The following is a 14961-nucleotide window of genomic DNA, read 5'->3' as shown; positions in this document are numbered from 1 at the left end:
GGATTGGAACCCCTTAGCACCAGCCCAGCTGTCCTCTCAAAGGAAAGGCATTTTCCATTCACAGCAATGCAGCCCGGAACTGGGGAAGGGCCTCTTCTGGACGGGAAACCCTGCTGGTGCATTAGTAGGGGAAGAGCCAGGGAAATTCATCCCTGGGAACATCCCAGAATGTCCCTGAGGAACAGTTTGCGCCCCCCCGCCCTTGTTGGATCATAAAGAAGTTCTGTATTAAAATCACAAATGAGTTTGATTCCCCATAGTTTAAATTCCAGGGTATTACTAATTAAGTAGTCTCTTGGTTTTTGGTACTGTTTCTCTCCCTCTCTGTGTGAAACTTGCAAGCTGCTAATTGTGTTAATACATTCTAAGACAAGTCTGTTTGCAAAGCAATTCTTTGTAACAACAACTACTCACACAGAGAGAGACTCAAAGCAATACTCTGTAACAACAGAAAGAGCACCCAGAGACTTCCCGCCCTTTTGTTGTATTCATCTCGCTTTGTTAACAATTGTGATTAAAATAGAGATAGAGGATGTATGTGGATGGATGCTTGGTGTGGATAATAAGTGAATGATCAGGGAGGTGCCAGCCTAAGAATCCAGTGTCCATCGGCTGAAGAAGGCATCAAGTGGAAATAACCAGAGGACCCCCGGAGGGCAGACTGGAATCCACCCAACAGCCTCAAGGATGGAAGAACCAAAGAACAAGATAACATCTGGCAGCACAGAGCCGTCAGGAATGTGCCATCTGCTGATTGCTTCAGCAACAGCATGATGAAGCAATTCCCATAGACTGGCATAGGAAGAAATTCCTATAAAAATGGACTCTAGAAAGTGAGAACTTTGGGGTCTGATTCTGCAAACCAACTTCCAGGAGCATCAGATGTGCATCTGATGAGGCCCTGCTCCCTCCTCATGTCCAGGCCACCTGGCCAGTGGCTTGGCATGAGCAACTCTAAGACTGGTAACTATGATAACAACCTTGCAGAACCTGTGTATATGTGTGTGTTTGAATGAATGAATGTGTGAATAAATATGAAATTGAATGGAATGTTATAGCTATAACTAACTGCTTACTATGATTCTCTCTGTATTCACAATAAATGTGGTATTTTGCCTTTTCCCCTTTAATAAGATCCTGCGGGTTTTTATTTTATTGGTATAACACCCTCATCCTTTGGTGCTGGAGAGCCCACCCCTGGCTGGGCCATGAGCTGCAGGGACTGAAGCCAGGAGCTCTAGATCTCAGAGCATGGGTAGCTGCTTCACAAGCTCAGAGACCCGACCCAGGAGCTGAGGCTGTTGCAGGCTCATCAGCCTTTACGGGGGGCTTGGCCCATGGTCACCCGGCACATTGCTCTGTCCCACTCCATATACCCCTCTCACCTAAGGGGAAGGGCAAGTCCAGCCCTATCCCTCCCGCCTCGCATCCTCATAGCAGGACCCCAGCCCCCTGACGAGAATCTGACCCCAAGCCCACCAGCCCCACGAGCTGTGAGCTCTCACACCCCATAGCTTGTGACACACAAAGAACAGTCAATGATACGCTGCTCAAGGACCCACATATTTCCTGGCTAGTCCATGCACAGGAGCCCGAGCCGTCAAGTTCAGATCTGGGTGCCGGTCCCTCTGCCTGGCCATTCCCTGGGCACAAGAGCTGCAGAACCCCCTTTCCCTTCACAGACTGCCCATGCAGAGAACATGGCAGGGGGATTTTATACTCAGCTATCTGCCCAGCCCCACTTCCCTTTGACGGACAGGTGACTCAGCCAGTCGCTGCCTCCCCTTTGCTCAGAGTGATGGTTTCACAGCCTCCCGTTCCAATTCCTGTGCTGGGATGGGGGGTGTCTTGTTGCTCAATGGCTGGCCGCTGTTTCACCATAGCCCAGGGCTCAGCTGGCCTGGGCTGTAGACGTGAAGGAAGGAGGTGTCTGGGGTTGGGAGACTTACTGCTTTATCCAGGTTCTGCCTGTGCTGAGTGCCCATGGCACTTCCCCCTCGGCGCTCAGTAGTACAGACAGAGGAGAAGACAGTTCCCAACCACCCCTCCCCAGGCTCGGGGAGCCCTCCAGCTTCCAGCATATGGGCCCCTGAGTCTCTTCTGGCCCAGTTCTCTCCGAGGCACCTCAGGCTCCCGAAGGGGAGAAGAGAACACGTGCTGCTTCTCCCCCACCCCTGCCTATCCCCCTGCATTGCAACAGCCTGGCCCCTTGACAGCAATTTCTCTGGGGCAAGGCCTCTCAACCTCTGAAAGGGGCCAGGGCTGCCCTCCTACGTGCTGCCCAGGGGCCCTGCTTTCCTCTCTCCCCTTCCACAAGGAGCCATGCACGCTTTCCATCTAGCCCAGTCCCCCGTGCTGGAGGGCAATTAAAAAGGGATTATCCGGCCCCGGAGCATCTGGGAGCTGGCGCCTAATCCAGGCAAGAATTCTGCACATGGCTAGGGCTGTATTTGGGGGCCCCGAGTGACAATGGTGATAGGAGGCTTCCCCTGTGAGATCCCCCGTGTCCCACCCCTTTAAACCTCAGAGGAAAACCTGGGCACTGAGGTAGCTTTGACCAGCCACAGGTGCTTGGTCTTCTCTGATGGGTTTGTGCCATGGCAGGTACTTCATGATGGGAAAGCAGGGAGACCAACTACCTCTCTGGCAAAGAGTTGGCTGCTATGTTTGTACCACTGTCCTCTACTGGGCGGAACTCAACTGTGTGTCATAGGCTCTGTACTACTATTGGAAATTCTCTGCTAGCTCAAGTGGCAGAATCTTTTAGCTCAAGCAGGAGGAGGGAGCTGAATTTTAATGGATTTTATTATCACAGCACCCCTGTGAGGTACAGGAGCATTACCCCCTTTTAGAGGTGGAAAACTGAGGCATGGGACAGATTGAGTGATTTGCCCAAGGTCATACAGCAGGACCATGGCAAAATCAGGTCTCCTGAGGCACAGTCCAATGCTTTACTCACTAGTCCATCCTCCCTACCATGTGTTGTTACGGGATACTCCCTGGGGTTCTGGACAGATGTGTCCACTGCTCTGGAAACTCAGCAAACACAGACAACAGAAAACCAAAGCTGTTGGGAAGGGACCGAGGCCCAGATCCTCAAAGGCGTATGACTCCCATTGAGCTCGCTCTGTCCCACCCAGCCAGCCGGCCAGTTAGACTCCTTGTTAAAGACACCTGAATAGCATGCAAAGTGGAGGCGGGTCGAGAGGAGATAGTACTGCCCTCTGGCCTCCTAGAACACGCCTGGAGAGCACCTCACCACTTCCCTCTTTTGGCGGCGGGAAGATGCAGCCTCCGTCTGACGCATTAGAAGCCAGGACAGGATGAGACCTTCATGACAGGGAGGGGAAACCTGCCTGAGGCCACCGAGAAGGAGCCACACATCGTCCACTGCACAGCAAAGCTTGCACTAGTGTCCACAGAGAAGCACGGGGGTGGGTTGAAAGGCTCGGGCAACACGTGACGCTGGTAGCAATCTTGAGAAAAGATCCAACCTGTCAAGCATGGAGCCTTGGAAATGTCTGTCGCCCTATCCCCACGGTATCTGCAGATATAACTGGTAGCTATGTAGGTTCATGTCCTGCAGATAGCACAATCTTTGCCCTTCCACTTAGAGCCAAGGGTTTGACCTTCCAGCCCTGAGCTCCTGGGGGAAGCAGCAAGCGACGCATTTCCAGCCATGCTGGGGGCATCCGACACAGCTGCTTTCCTGGCGGATTCCCTGACTAAGGAGATCCCAGGCATTTGCTGCCGTTTGGAATCTGCTCAGACCTTGGGGCATTCCACAGAAGCCTCCTCCAGTGCCAGGACGTGCACCGATGCAATTCTTATCCTGGGCTGCATGGCAAGAACGCCACATGTGTCTTGGCACCAGGCTGGCAAGGGCGAGGGGCTGGAATGGAATAAAGCAGCTCCAGGGACCAGTGCTCTCTTCTTTGGGAGCAATTAGCAGGATCAGACCAGATCTGCTCAGAATCCAAGCCAGGCCCAGAAAGCCTAGTTCAAAGGGCTTGCATGGCTACCAGGGGCCGGGCCACAGGGCATCTGCCTGCTAAAAGAGAGATGCAAGAAAATTGCTTGTCAAGGCCGAAGTGGGCTGGGGGACAGGAAAGCGAATACAAAGGATCCTGTTCCCACAGAGCCATAGCGATGGGTCCTGCCCCACAGAAACATCTAGGGATGCTTCAAAGGCTGCATTGGGTCTGGGACAGGCTGGGACTGGACACCCCTAGCACAGGCAACAATGCCCATTGGATTCTGCCGCAGAAAGGGATGGGCACCCCAGCATCAGATCTGGGCTCTGAACGCTGGGGACTTGCCTTTGGGTTGGCCCCATGATAAAGATGGAGGCCGAGTTCTCCATCTGGGGCCTGGCTTGGGACCCTTCAAAGGGGCCTGAGGCTCAGAGGGCTGGTGTGCCCCAGTGGCTGAACAATTAGGCCCCTGGAAGATGTCTCGATTGGGGCCCCCAAATCACTAACCACTCATGGAAACCTTGGCCAGATGGAGTGACCCCTCTCCCCTGAGCTGAGCAGTTTTGGGTGGTGGGGTAGGGCAGGCCCAGCCCTGGTCACTTCTACGCTAGTTCCTAGATCGTCATTGGGATCGCCTCATCGGTCTGATCTGGAAGGGGAGGGGTCAAACTTACAAGGCTTGGAGCTGGTTCAGTGGCCAAAGTACGTCCCCTAGAGCCACTCACAGTCACCCGGGGTGTCTGCAGCATGGATTGCTTCCAGCACCCTGACTCCCACTGGGGTTCTTCATCGCTAGGCCAACCTTCCCCTCTGCCATGTGCTAGCTGTGGTCCCCCCCAGACACAGATCCTCTAGGCTCAGAGCATGTGTGTATGTTCCGGTGCTTGTGTTCACGTGGGCGGGGGGAGAGGGGGTTCATGCGCATGAGTGGCTTGGAGCATGTGGGGTAGGGAGGGGGCCCTGGCCTGTGTCTCCTCACCCACCCTCCACTCCCCAGCATTATTTTCCTCTCTTGGTGAACAAGCAGAGCATCCACCCCCGGCTGTTCCTCGTCCCAGTACACACAGCACAGCAGCTGAACGAGGCAGGTGTGACTGGGCATTTGTCCATCGTGCCACTCGCCAACTTCTGGCTCCTCTTCAGCCCTTCCCACCCCCCCCCCCCATTTGTTTGTCTCCCTTGTGCCATTTGTCCTGTTCCCTTTCCGCAGCAGCATTTGGACTCAGCCATTCCCCAGCTCCCCACGAGGCAAGGGGGCAGAACATTTGTTAGATGTGGAGACCGGGGCTTTCACTGCGCCGCTGGGGCATGCTGCCCCTTCCACTGACGAGCCTGGCATGGGGCACTCTGCCCTTCTGCCTCTGTGTCACTCTAACTGGGTGAGGGGTCAGCGTGGGACAGCCCAGTCTGTCCTCGGGTCGGGATGGTGCTGCGTGGCCAACATGCCGTAGGCCTGCTGACTACCCAGTGCTTGGTCTCTTTGCCAGCATAGCGCCGGGGATTGGGTGCCAGTGGGCTCAGGAGCTGGACAGAGAGCTCCTGAATGCATTTCATGTGGGCCACCTGGCAAGCCTCAGAGGATTGTTTCTGGAGGTGCCCTCGGCTGGATTTGAACTGGTAACTGGGAAACCTCTGTAGCTCATTCCTAGGCCCATGAGCCCCCAGTTCCCATGCAGCACTTGCTGCCACGCTCCTGCATTGCAGAGTGGCTTTGACTGGCTGAGTTGTACGGGGTCATGTGCTGCCAGAGATCCTGACCATTTGTGGTTATCAGAGAGCTCCAAGTGGAGGGGCCTTAACTGCTGTGTCCCAGCCAAATCCCCTTTGTGGTAACTGTATTCGGCCTCCCTGCATTCCCACTGAAGTTTTAGATGGACACAGGATGCTTCTTCCCTTCCTGTCCTAAGCGGTTGTTGCCGTGCACTATTAAACAGCTGCCGTGTTCCTCCCCAGCAGTGGATGAATTCCAGTAACGAGAGAAAGGACCGTACTAGATACTGTAGCAAGAAAGGGCTTTGGAGTCCTATGGGGTGGGACGTGCTAGATGAACGCATGACACTGTGATGATGCCATTAGACCAGGGCACTCGCTCTGCCTTCTGAGAGATGGGGCTAGGGTGACCAGACCCCAAGTGTGAAAAATCAGGACGGGGGTGGGGAGTAATAGGCTTTTATCTAAGAAAAAGCCTCAAATATCAGGACTGTCCCTATAAAATCGGGACATCTGGTCACCCTAGATGAGGCAGATCTCACCTTAACCGTGATGGGCTCAGATGAGAGTCTTAGTCCATGAAGTTTGTGCCAGGATCTGACAGCCCTGGGGCAGAAGGGCTCTGTTACCTGGCCTGGATTCCTGTATCCCCTGGAACTGGCTCTGGGTGCAGCCAGTGCACCAGGAAGTACAGCACTTGGAAGAGTTTTCCCGTTGATTTCCGATTCTGAGATGGATGCTGCGACCCAGATCCGGGCTAACATGGGCCGGGGTGATAGAGCCCCCTCGGCCCTGCAGCCGCCACCAGCCCTTGTTTCTGCTGGCACCGGGGGCGGGATGGTGGAGGGAGGGGCAGGAAGTGGGTCAGCCTTTGGGTTTCCATAACCAAGAAGAGGAGCCTGTGAGTTCCTCGGCAAAGACAGGCATGTCTGGCTAGTTACTGGGCAAACAAGCGACCCCTGGATCCTCAGCAAGAGGGAAAGGGGCTCTTCTTAAAAGGACTGTGTCAAAACAGCCCCTCTCTCACCCCGCAGGCCTGCTCCCTGGGTGTGTCTCAAAGTCAGATCTTCCAACTTTAGTGTTACTGACCAGAACACAGTATTGCAGCTTTTTGGTAACAATGGTTCCGAAATGAGGGTTTTCCCCCCAAAAATTTCATGTTTTCATCAAAAAACTGAAATGCAAAATACTTCGGCCAAAAAAGGTTAATTTGGGATTGGCACCGTGGTGCCTCATGGGAGCTGTAGTTTGGTTACCTCAGGCTCCCATTCTCCTCTACAGGGCCAGGCTCCCTCAACCGACTAGATCACCCATGCTGCGCCTCAGTTTCTCCTCTTGGTGCATCATGGGAGATGTAGTCCGGCTGGAGAGCCCAGAGAGGAGAGGAGAATGGGGACACGAGGCAGCCAAACAACAAATCCTACAAGGCACCACAACAGCGCTGCAGTATTAAAATATTTTGGCTTTCAGGTTGGTTCAGTTCTTCGATAACAACTCGCAAATGCCATCTTTCGACCTCTGAGCAGAGCCTGTCTGATCTGGAGTACCCAAGAGACCCCAGCCATGCAGCCCACATGCCCATCAGCCATGTCCCCGGGCAGAGCCACATTTTAACCACCAATCTTGTAGTCCAATGAGATTTTGTCTCCTGTCACACCGGGCAGAGGCAGGGAACCAGGGCTCTGGGATTTGCTGCTCACAGAGCCAGTGCAAACCCCAGACAGAACAGCTCTTTCAAAGCAATCTTCTGCGTTTCATGGGGGCATGGGGAGCTGGCCAGACGGCCCTGCGTCCCCTCCTCCGTCCAAGTCAACTCATGGGGCTTAGCTGGGACATGAGCTCATGGAGGTGAATTTCACCTGTCTCCAGGACCGGTGCTGTATGAGTAACTTCTGTCACCTTCCCGGCTGCTACCATGCCTCAGCGCTGACCCGGGTGCCTGCTCCAGGGCTGAGCAGCCAGGTCACTCTTGCGGACCACTTGGATCTTGGCCCCTCTGTTGCGTCTGCCCACCAGGGGGCAATTAGTTTCTGACGAAGCAATGGGCTCTGTGCCCACCACCTCAGAGAGCTTCCGTCTGTTTGTTAGGGTTGGAGCAATCACCCTTGGGCCTTGCCCTGCATTTTCCAGCTGGGAGGAGAGATGGGCTGTTGACATCTGTCTCCTAACTCACCAAAGACAGCTCTGTGGAGAGAGACAATCCCGGGCCTGTTTTATTTATTTCCCTCACACCCTAGCCTGCTCCTGGGTGCCAGTGAGCGAGGACAAAAGCCCTTTTCCTGCAATCTCACTGGTGCTGGCCCCATTTTGTTAAAGGACAAAACACTGTTTGAAAAGCAGCCGTTGTGGATAATTAATGAGTTTCCCCCACCACGATAGCAGGAGTAGGAAAGAACTAAAGACTGGCAAGATAGACAGACAGTTCAGGAGAGATCAAAAAGATTGGGACTGTTTAGTTAGAGATGAGACGTGTAACGGGGGATACAGTGAAGACATACAAAGTTGTGAGCAGTATGGAGGACAGAGCTCCTGTTTACCAGCTCGCAATACAAAAGCAGGGGGATGGCCGAAGCCAATACATTTAAAACAGATGCCAGGAAATATATTGTTGTTAACCTGAGGGACACCCGGCCACATGATATTATCAAACTTTTCAAAGGATTTCAATGGGAGTAAGGTGCCTCAATACCTTTGACATCAAAGCTACATTTATCAGGATTTACTTTAATCTTCCCCTTGCTAAGTTACTTTCAGGAGGACATACACCCCCTCTGGTCAATGGCTCCTGTCCCTTCCAGCATCCCCCCCAGAAGAGAGTGTTAGATCTTAGCAGCGAAGGGAGGTGTGTGGGTGTGGAAACGCCTCCCTGCCAGCAGCACCAGGTGGGCTCTAAATAGCCAAGGCTCCCGCAGGAGGTGAAGGTGCATTGATCAGGCCATCGCTGTCCAGCCCCCGGCACAGCCGTTCTCCGCCCCTCCTGTGCCAGCCGGGGGGGAAGCTGAACAGAGGTTATTTCAGTATTGTGTGAGCCATTAGTCAAGCGAGTTTAAACCTGTCAGGGTGTCCGCTGGGCGCCTCCAAAAGGCAGCCTCTGATGGATTCCCCCTGCGGCAAGAGCCAGCGCACCAGGCTTGTCTTTAACCTCCTTCCCCGGGTGATAGATTACATTTTTGGCTGGGGAGCTCTCCTGAGTTCTGTTCTGGCACAGGGGACGCATGGCAGCAGAGACGAAGGAAGTGCACCCTGGCACAAGCCGTGCCCTAGGCAGGCCAGCAGGTTGGAGTCCCAGCTGGCATTGTCAGGGCATTCACTATATCTGCAGTCCCAGAGAGCTAAGCCATAGTGATGTTTCTGTATAGCTGGCAAGAGCAGGGCACTGCTGTGAGGAAGCTCACAGCATCTGAGTGGTGGCTTATGGCACCAGGGCCAATCAGAGGGGCGGGGCAGGAGAGCCATTTGGCCTGGGCCTCAAGCTCAAAGGGGGCTTCAAATTTAGACACTTGTTAATTTTTTGGCATTTGATAAATTTCACAATTTGTTTTTATGTGCATCCCTATCGGACCAAAATGTGACACTCTCCCAGCTTAGAGCTGTAAATTTAAGTAAATAAGAGAACTATTCAAATTATGTCTCACTCTTTTTTTGGTGCCTTGTTTTGTTTTCATGTGTCATCATTTTTTATTTTTATTATGGCTAGGGGCCTCAAAAGCTGGAAGTGTCCCAGGCCTCTCTGGACCTCTGAGAGGGGCTGCATGGCACCACCTGGCCCCCATCGCCGTAGTCTCGGGGGCCTCACAAGCTCCAGTGTATTTCTCCGTACCCCTGTGCGGCAGGGCAGCTCAGCACCTGAGGGCAGGCTTGCATGGGCAAATGGCACTGCCCTCCCAGGAGCTGAGAGTAACAGAGGGGAAAGGGCCAGAGGGGGTTTGGCGAGGCAGGAGCGTAAAACCCAAAAGCTGCAGTGATGGATTAGGGGGAGGGGCCTGACTTCCAGATGTGGCAGTGGTGACTGATGAGCCCCCCAGAGGGGTTAAATGCACATCCCAAAACTGCAAAGGCTTATCAGGGAAAGGCTCCAGAATTCAGGCTGGAGAGGAGCCAGCAATAACCGGCCTCTTCCTTATGGTGCCAGGCAATCCCTCCAGCGAGAGGCGGCTCCAAGCTGCGGCTTCCCCCCCAAGGCGCAGTGGCTGCTGCGCTCGCGGGGGCTGGGCTCTGTGCTGGGGGCTGTTCTCTCTGGTCCCGCAGCCGCCTTGCACTGCTACACACGCAGCTCTGCCAGTGCCCCTCAGTCCCGACATGCAGCCCCCTGCCATCCCAGCCCTGGGTCCCTCTGCCCAGCTCTTCCATTCCACCTTTAAGTCTCTCCTGAGCACTAGAGCTGGGAAAGCCCCGTTAAATCTCCTCTAATCCACTGCCTTTGGGCCCAGAAGGATTCTTTCCTACAGCACAATCTTAATGCCTGTCTGCATTTAAATTCCCCAAATGAGGGAGCTTTCTCCCCTTCCATGGGGGAGAGGAAGGAGGCCATGTGATCAAGGTGCTAGCCCAACACTTGGGAGTGCAATTCCTGCTTTGCCATAGACCTCTTGTGGGGTCTCAAGCAAGCTGCTTACGTCTTGTCTGCACAACTCTGGCAGAGCCCACTGGAGAGGTGCGAATAGCAAAGAATGCTCTACCTGCCTCGCACAGACCCTGCTGGTGTGCTCTAATGGTACCGCATTCACATTCACGTGGTCCTGTTTGAAACAGGCCAACGGGAGCCGGATACCTCTTAGCATGTGCCACCAGCTGGCTCTACACAGGGCAGGGTAAGCACACCACGGGAGCACGTTTCACAAATCATGCCCCTCTACTGCACTTTGCCGGCGCTGCGTGGATAAGCCCCTTCGTCTCACCATGCCTCACATCCCCATCTGGGGATGACAGCCCTGCCCTGCCTCAAAGGTTAAAGATAGGGAGGTGCCCAGATACTAGGGTGAGGGAGGCCAGAGAAGCCCCTAGCTAGATTGGAGATGCTGCCACAGCTTCATACATCCAGAAAGGTTTTCCTGATAGTCACCTACCCTGAATTTCAGCCCATCCTTCCTAGTTACTCCCCCCCAACACCCCGCCAGGCTGTTGTTGCCCCTTTTTTGACCTGAGGGGCTGCTCATGGTTCGGGGTCCTGGGGCCGTTCCGTCCAGAAGGAGAAATTGGCAGAGTCTGGTATTTTCTTTGGTGCTGGCTTGTTTATTTCCAAGGCCCATCCAGCCTCTCTGACCGCAGGAGAAACAAAGAACAAGAGCATGCAGCTGCAGGCCTCAGGAGCCAGCAGACCCTGGAGCTCCCTCTCTAGCTTTTCCTTGCTCAGAGGTGACTGCTCGGCTGCCCTGCGATTTGCCTCTGCCTCTCTCTGTTCTGGGCTGTTCTCAGGGTCCCTGCGTTCTGTCTTTTGTCACACATCCACCTCCTTCCCCAAATCAATACCTAGCAAAGCCCACACCGCCCACAGCTCTGGGGTGGGTTCACATAACCTGCCTTAGGCGGGTGCTGGTGAGGAATGCTGCTATGCTAATTGAAAGGGCAGTTCACACCCAGGCCCCCTCAGAGGTCCAAAGAGGCCTGGGCCACTTCCAGCTTTTGAGGCCCCTAGCCATAATAAAAATAAAAAATGACAACACATGAAAACAAAATAAGGCACCAAAAAAAGAGTGAGACATAATTTGAAATTTTTTTTATTTAACAAATGCTTTTCTAGCCTTTTTCTGTGCAAATGCACAAATTATTGAGGAAAAATCTAGATTTCGTGCAATGTTACAGTTGATATAAAGCATGGCAAGCCCATTCAAATGCTCTTGTCCCATAGTTGAAGAGTGATAGTTTTTTACCTGCTTCAACACGTTGAAGGTGCATTCACCTGAAGCCACTGATGCAGGCAAACTGACAAAAATACCCAATGAAATTGTGCTATTAGGAAACATCCCAGAGAGTCCAAGTTTGAGTATTTCTTGAAGCAATTCCTTTGGCCTGCAATCCAATCTAAAGTTCATGGAATATATTTGCTTCATAGAATATCAGGGTTGGAAGGGACAGACCTCAGGAGATCATCTAGTCTAACCCCCTGCTGAAAGCAGGGCCAATCCCCAATTTTTGCCCCAGATCCCTAAATGGCCCCCTCAAGGATTGAACTCCAAGCCCTGGGTTTAGCAGGCTAATGCTCAAACCACTGAGCTCTCCCTTCTTTGTTGTAGACATTTTTCAGCTGCAGAAAGTAGATCTTCATTACTCAGTCTGTTGAACTGACAAAGAAATCCCAAAAGGGTACAAATTAGTCACAGTGACTCAAATCAACACATAAGACCTGACTGAATAGAGTCAATGATGACAAGGAAGACATTGACCCTATAATGCTGCTTGGCATCGGACTCAGTAGGTTAGTTGTGATTGGAGGAGAACTCAGATGAAAGGCCAGTATTCTGTGCTACTAATTTGGACTCAGTCAGGATCGCATCCCATTATTCACGAATCTGTTGAATGTCATCGGGATGAAAGTAACTTAAAGGACTTACTGGTACGCTGGAGTCCTGAGCGGGGGGGGCGGGACCTCAATTGGAAGGGGTGGGGCCTCAACTGGAAGAGGCGGGGCCTTTAAAGCCCTGGGCTCTTTAAATTGCAGATGGAGCCCCAGGGGCTCCAGGCTGCCACCACTACCCCGAGGCTCCGGCAGCAGGGCTCTGGAGAGATTTAAAGGACTTGGGGCTCTGCTGTGGTAGCGGCAGCCAGGAGCCCTGGGCCCTTTAAATCACCGCCAGAGCCCCGGGCCGCCGCCACTACCCCAGGGCTCCGGCACCGGGGCTCGGTGGTGATTTAAAGGGCCCGGGGCTTTAAAATATTGCATTTGAGCAGCATTGCTCTTGTCAATAGTTCCAATGTCAGTCACAGTCAAACCTGTAGTACTCATGAATTGCTCTTGCTGTGTAAGATCTACGTCCTGATCTTCCTGTTGCTGTTGAGTTTCTTGATCGTACACAGGATCTTCTGCTGCATCTGTTACTGTTGGCACATCTCCTTCTTGACTACTGTCCTCATGTTCAGGTATTGGCGTTAAAATATCACAGACACAGATAGAGACAGAGGGATAATGGCCAAAATTTTCAAACGTGTGTCCTCATGAAACTCACTGTACAAGATTGTCCTCACAAATTTTCACCTTGAAAATATAGACTATGGCCTATAGACTATGATGGCCTAGGCCTATAGACTATGATGGCCAAGCTACCAAGCTAGGCCTCAACCAACCAACCAGTCACCTCTTTCAGGTACCATATGAAGATAATAATGAAAAATTGTCACACGTAAATAATTCCTTAGTCAACTTGACATAAAACTATAAAGAAACTAACATGTAACAATTCTCTACCTTTCAACACACACTTGATCCAGCATTGGGGGGAGTGATAGTTCAGTGGTTTGAGCACTGGCCTTCTAAACCCAGGGTTGTGAGTTCAATCCTTAAGGAGGCCATTTAGGGATCTGGGGCAAAAATTGGGGCTTGGTCCTGCTTTGAGCAGGGGCTTGGACTAGATGACCTCCCGAGGTCCCTTCCAACCCTGAGATTCTAGGATCAGCCACTAGTAGCAATTCATTTATATAATCACTTGATCTGAGAGGACATGTTCATCATGGTCTAATCTTGTGCCATCAGAAGAGATATATTTTTATGAACATTTTTAACTCTTTAATATGACAAAATCTATATCAATTAACAAAAAATTGTGTATTTTACCAAATCACATCTCTTATTTGCTTAAATTTGCAGCTCTAAGCTGTAGCTCACGAAAGCTCATGCTCAAATAAATTGGTTAGTCTCTAAGGTGCCACAAGTACTCCTTTTCTTTTTGCGAAGACAGACTAACACGGCTGTTACTCTGTAAGCTAGGAGAGTGTCACATTTTGGTCCGATAGGGATGCGCATAAAAACAAGTTGCGAAATTTATCAAATGACAAAAAATTAACAAGGTCTACATTTGAGGCCCCCTTTGAGCTTGAGGCCTAGGCCAAATGGCGCTCCTGGCCCCTCCTCTGATTAGCCCTGTTCACACCCGTCTATCTCAGGCAGGTTTGAACTTGACCCATGCCAAGGTTTCACCCAACTCATTACACTGTAATTCATTTCTCTCTTTTGGGTGTCCCCCTGGCCTTTTGGGTACCTTCACCATTCCTCCCCTCTGTGCTGTCAGTGTAGTCCCAGTAAGGAGGAGCCCTGAGCCTGACATGATAGTCCAGGATAGTGACAGCTGGTGGTGCAGAGCCCAGCCCTTCCGTTGACTCCACTTGGCTTCGTGCCATGACCCGCCGCTGTGAGCTCATTTCTCCTGCAGGACCCAGCCAAGTGCCCTCAGCCCCTCCGTTGCCTGGTCGCCTTCTCCTGCTGCAATGCCCCGCTGCTGCCTTTAGACAAAGGGCAAAAACATCTCTTCACAGCACGGAGGTGCCAGGAGCACATCTTATCCACCCTCTGTACTCTGGCCAGGACTCTCCGAGCGGGCACCACCCAATGCAGGAGGGCACTCAGGCTCTGACGAGGCAGCTCAGATCCCCTGAGGAAGGCCCGTCAGACTGGGCCGATCCCCATGGGGGCAGTGGTTTCCCGTGACAGCCGTCTCTCGGGGCTCATGCCTGGCTCTGAACGATACCCCATGTTTGTCAGACTCAGAACAGCCACCAGAAACTCCATACAGTCTGCCCCATGGCAGCTGGCCCTTGCAAAGGAGATGGGGCTCTGCCCCACCTGGGACACAGCCCCCTCTCCTCCCCAGCTGGGGAGAATGAAGATGATGGGCCTCAGCCAGGCCTCTGCCATATCCAGCCGTGAGGACAGCGAAGGGAGGGGTGCTGATGGGCTGGCAGATGGCTGCCGATGCTGCAGGGAGGAAACCCTGCAGTGGACCCCGAGCATCAGGGGAGGGAAGGACTCCAGCTAGGTAGGGCTGGGAGCGACCTGCCCAGGCAGGCAAGAGGCCAGCCACCAGGAAAAGCCCTCGGAGCCAGCATGAGCTGAGCCTGGAGGGGTGAAAGACCTTTTGTTTATTTAGTTGGGGTCTCTTATCCAAGGTGGTGATGGAGGTATCCAAGGGACTGTTAGGGCCCTGAAAAGGGGCTGATTCTGGGTGACCGAGCCAGAGGCCTGAGTCGTGCAAATCCCAGGGTGAGACAGAAAATAAAAGAACAACTGATATTTCCACCTATTCTGGCCCCACATCCTGCGAGCTGCTGCTGCATGTCTAGGAGCAGT

The sequence above is a fragment of the Eretmochelys imbricata genome, chromosome 7 (genome assembly GCF_965152235.1).
Source record: "Eretmochelys imbricata isolate rEreImb1 chromosome 7, rEreImb1.hap1, whole genome shotgun sequence".
Classification (NCBI taxonomy): domain Eukaryota; kingdom Metazoa; phylum Chordata; order Testudines; family Cheloniidae; genus Eretmochelys; species Eretmochelys imbricata.
The sequence above is the reverse complement of the archived record's forward strand: the minus strand, read 5'-3'. Positions refer to the sequence as shown.